Here is a 4972-nt window from a genome sequence, read left to right on the forward strand (position 1 = left end):
CCACCCCGGCGGGGCACGGTGGTAGCGGCAGTGTCCAAAGCCTAATGCAGGTTGCTCGTGGAAGCTTTTCTGCATCGTGGTACTATTTTGTGTTTTGTTTGAGTGCGACATCAAACCATATCATCCGTTTTGCATTGCGGAAGCTGTTAATTTTTCCTCAGCAGTCGACCACAGGGACTGCGAAGGACTGTGCTCCGCTTCCGTAGGCCAAACTTTCATTATGATGCGAGTCACAGTTAACTACCACGATTTTTCTGTTTTCAGTTATATTTTGAATGATAATGGTAACTGTAGATACAAGCGAATAGCGAATAAACCGTACTGGCAGCTACCGAATGCGGGATTTACTATACGAGAGATGCTTTCCAATTATCGTCGCACTGGTTTACCCTGAAGTTCGCCCCACATTTCATGTCTTGTATTTTACTTCAGCAGTACATATTCGATATTTCGCTGCCTTCCAATTAAAGGTTTTGAGGCTTGTTATACATGGGCAGCGTTCACCACAATCTAAAGCTAACCGCTGCCATCGCGAACCCAGCTTGGCGTCTGGGTCTCTAGCGCGCCGGCGCCGGATTGCGAAGAGCGTATGATCGAGCTGGCCCCCTTCAACAACTTACTTTTTACGCGAAATTATTTTTCAAAAACCACACATAAACAAGATGTGTCTAGAGTACTGTCCGATTCAGCCTCCGAGCATGCACGACTGCACGCCAGCGTAGCCCCATGTAGCGTTTGCAGCAGTGTTTCCGCGTTGTGTTGTTGAACTGAATGTCGATAAACGTGCAGTCTGAGCGGCAGTTCAGTCGTTCAGTCGTGTCCGACTCCTCGTGATCCTATGCACCATGTCACGTCACGCCCTCCGATCTCTCACTATCTTCCCAACATCACATAACTTCATCTGCAGTGCCTCCAGGATGCCATCTAACCATCGCGTTCGCTGCCTACCCCTTCTCCGGCGACCCTCAACCTTTCCCAACATCAAATCTTTCTCCAGTGACTCCTCTCTTCTCATCAGACGACCAAAGTAGCTGATCTTTAACTTTAGAATTTGACCCTTGAATGAGCAGTCAGGGTTTATGGTCGAAAATATCGATTGATTTGATCTTCTGGCAGTCCAAGGAACTCTCAAGAGTCTTCGCCAGCACCACAATTCAAACGCGTCATTTCTTCGGCGGTCAGCCTTTTTCACAGTCCAACTCTCGCATCCATACATCACAACTGGAAAGACCATAGGGACCGGACAGCTGAACGGGTGGCGCCGCCTCTCGGCGCTTCCCCCAAGCATCGGAATGACGGTCGCATTGGTGTGCAGTGTGTTGCTGGTTTGTGCAGTTTGCTTCGCTGCTGTGGTTATGTTGTGCGTGAATATGTCCGGTAAAACGAAGTCCAGGCAGACGCGTTGTGTTGTTGGTTGCACTAACAGCTACGCAAACTCGTCGGATGCTGCACAGCCGATTCATTTCTACCGATTTCCATCACATTTTTATCAGCACCAGCAAGAACGGCGTGCGACATGGATACGGTTGGTTCGAAGACAGAGGTAAGTATTCACTATTCTTTTTTACTGTGCGGTCGTGGAAACATTGGGGGCAGGTCTTAAAAGTTGGTTTTAACCGGAAGTTTTCTACCTTCTGTTGCGCAGGAGCGACGGTACGGGCGCCTGGCAGCCGAAACCACACCCCCGCATATGTAGCCGTCATTTTATCGGCAATCGAAAATCGGAGGAATCTAACAGCCCAAGTTATAACCCAAGCATTTTCCCGCCTGTATACAAGAAGAGGCCGGCACCAATAGATTGCCAGGGACGTTACGAAAGGTAACAGCCGTGCGTTGACAAAATTAATGTTTTTTTTTTTTTTTTAACGTCGAGCGCTTTGCTCGAACGTTCAGTACCACAGTACAACTTGTGACGGCGGTTTTCATGATCCTCGTTTATTCAAGTGTAGGTGGTAGAAACATGTGGGTACTTAAGAGAGACGTGCCATTGCAAGTAATCATTCTTTCAGCTCCAGACAGAGCACCAAAGCTGGTAGCTTTCAGTTTCAGAAAGTATGACAGTCAGCTGGAAGAAACTTTCATGCTTTAATTGCATCTACTAATAATTCTTGTCACGGTGTTTACCAACATGCTTCAAGACGCGGGAAATTTACGTCCTTGAGCTAAAAGAATTTGGAAACATGATTTTCAGCAAGATAAACATTGGTTACTGCGTTCCCTTGGTGTAATCTTTTATTTTACAGTGTTTACCAATACGTTTGCTTTAGAAAGATGTGTGTAGATTTATGTTAAAAAGGAAGGATAATCTCTCCAGATGAACTCTTCGTGTTTTGTTTATCATCTCAGCCACAAAATCTGCATTAACAAGCCTGCCTGAGCTGAATCCCCATGGTCTTACAATAAAAAAATATATATATTTGTAGCCCTAAAGGGCTGCATAACAGCCAACTGCATAACTGTTTCGTGGTTTGGTTTCTCATGGTATTAACAGAGGCATCAATCTCTAACGACCAGCATGCATACAAGGCGTCTCCAGGTAATTATTAGCCTAAAAGGCAAATTGAATTATTAATCAGCTGAACTAATCATTATTTTGTTTATTCCTTGCACACAGAAGGTATGAATCACAGTATTTAAACAAAAAGGCTCAAGTTTAAACATGTGTAGTTGCTTTCTTCTCTTGTACAAATGTTATATGATTCATAACAGCTTTACTGATTTTCTTTGTGAAATTTCCAGACTAAGCAAAAGAAGAAACAACAAGCTTCACTCAACAATTAAAGCAGGGCAAGAAGAGAGCAACCAGGTACAGATTCATTAAGGCATATCATTGGTCTAGTTGGCTTGCATTCACTATGCATAAACAAAGCAAAAATGGGGGAGCCCTGTCCAGTCCTCGATGAAACGCAATAACTTGATCAAGTGTATTAACTGGCACAATAACTAGATGTTTTTGTTGTCAATTTTTTTTTCATTCATTGTTGCTTTTATAAAGGTTTAATGCTGGTATCTATTATCCTACGCAGTTTTATTTCACCCAAATTCTAGCCAGATGTTGTGCGTTCCACATTATTTTGAGCACTATTTAAATGCAATGCATGTCTGTCTCACATATTCCAGATAGGCATTCTTTTTGTTTTACTTTAGCCAGGTGAGCCACACTGCCCTGAGCCTGAGGAACATGTTCCAGAGCTATGTCACGACAATTTGAAGGAGGTATGATGACTACGTTCGACAGTTGTAGATATCTGACCAAACGCAGGTCACTTCCCTGACAGTGCTAACAATGCACTTTCTTTGTTGCATTGCAGGTTGGAACAATGACGTCAATTCACCAGGAAGAATCACTTGCCGAGCCCCATGTTTTTCTTAGCTTTACTGACAGCAACACTGCATGCACACAGATTTCATGTAAAATTGTGTCAACAGTATTTATTCAAACCGAACCTTGTACAACACAAAATACCGCATCAGGACCAGATCACAAGAGTGTTTATTTCTGTGGAGCTCAGACCGTACAGTCAGATGAAAATGCCCTGGTAAGCTTGTGTTCAGTGACATTATCAGTCTTTTCATTGCTAGCTAGCATCCTACCTGACACCAGAACGGTGTATGAGTTGTCGAAAGCTGACAGACTCACCCTTTTCCTAATGAAACTGAAAACTGGAATGACCTACACAGCACTAGGAGCCTTGTTTGGTGTACACCGTAAGACTGCAGCCAGGTGTTTTCTGGGCATTCTTGAGACACTCTACACCAAAACACGGACTTGGATCGAGTGGCATCACAGGGATGACGTGCATTCAACAATGCCTGAGTGTTTAAGTTACACTATCCCAAATGCAGAGTTGTGATTGACTGTACCGAAATCCCAGCAGAACGCCCTGCATCAGTAGAGTTACAAAACCTGATGTACTCAAATTATAAGGGAACATATACTGCAAAATTTCTTATTGGAATTGCTCCAAGTGGCCTTGTAACATTTGTGTCTAAGGCATATGGAGGAAGGGCAACGGATACATTCATCACAGTTGATTCAGGCTTGCTTTCACTATTGGAGCCGGAAGATGTCGTGCTTGCCGACAAAGGCTTCCCTGGAGTACGTGTTGATGCGGCAGAAGCAGATGTTATCCTGGTTATGCCACCATTTGCTAGTGGCGGAAACTTTACAGCAGAGGAAATGTCTGAGACCTACAACATTGCAAGTGTTCGCATACATGTAGAGAGAATGATCCAGAGAGTGAAGAATTTTAGTATCATCAATGTCCGGCTTCCAGTTGAGCTACATGATCGCATTGACCAAATTATGCATGTGATTTGCGTCCTGGCAAACTTGCAAAATGGCATCTTCAAACAATATGAGTAATCCTTTTCTCTCATACAGTGATTCCACATACCACATTTTTTGTACATTTGGTGCAATACACAAATATTCAGTATCACAGAACTGCCATTAAATATGAAAATGATCACTGGTTTGACTAGCTGATGCATTTGGAAAACATATCACAGTTCTCAATGAAGCACATATAACATATCACAGTTCTCAATGGAGCACATATAATACTGACCAAATAAAAAAAACTGCAAGTTTGGTATTTCTGAAACAGCATGAATCACATCACCAAAAATGACATTAAGATATTGTTCCTAAGTAAATGCAATTTTAGTTTTTTTTCTCAATTGTTATGCTAAGAGTATGTATAGCGATGTTAAAAAACACATTTTTTTATTTTGGTTGTTGATTTCTGATGCCTAATCTCATTTAATCACTAATCTGGGCAACAAGTGTGTAAAGTAGAATCGTTCAAGCTTGGGCACAATTTGGCTTAAAAAGCTGTTGCAACGTGCAATGGTTAGCACCATTTGTTCCTTGGGGGTGTATATTACAAGCTGGCACACCTGGAGACCAAGAACGTAAAGAGCTAGCTGTATCTGAGTGTAGTATTGATGTGACTCTTTAAGTTTGCAA

At 42.8% G+C, this 4972-nt stretch overlaps 1 pseudogene; it reads left to right on the forward strand.

Moving 5' to 3' along the window:
• The first annotated feature begins 1516 nt into the window (after nt 1–1516).
• On the forward strand, nt 1517–4579 carry LOC146186645 (uncharacterized; annotated as a pseudogene).
• Nucleotides 4580–4972: the final 393 nt, after the last annotated feature.

Source organism: Amblyomma maculatum, chromosome 6, assembly GCF_055883805.1.
Source record: "Amblyomma maculatum isolate TAMU_Amacu chromosome 6, ASM5588380v1, whole genome shotgun sequence".
In the NCBI taxonomy this organism is placed as follows: Eukaryota; Metazoa; Arthropoda; class Arachnida; order Ixodida; family Ixodidae; genus Amblyomma; species Amblyomma maculatum.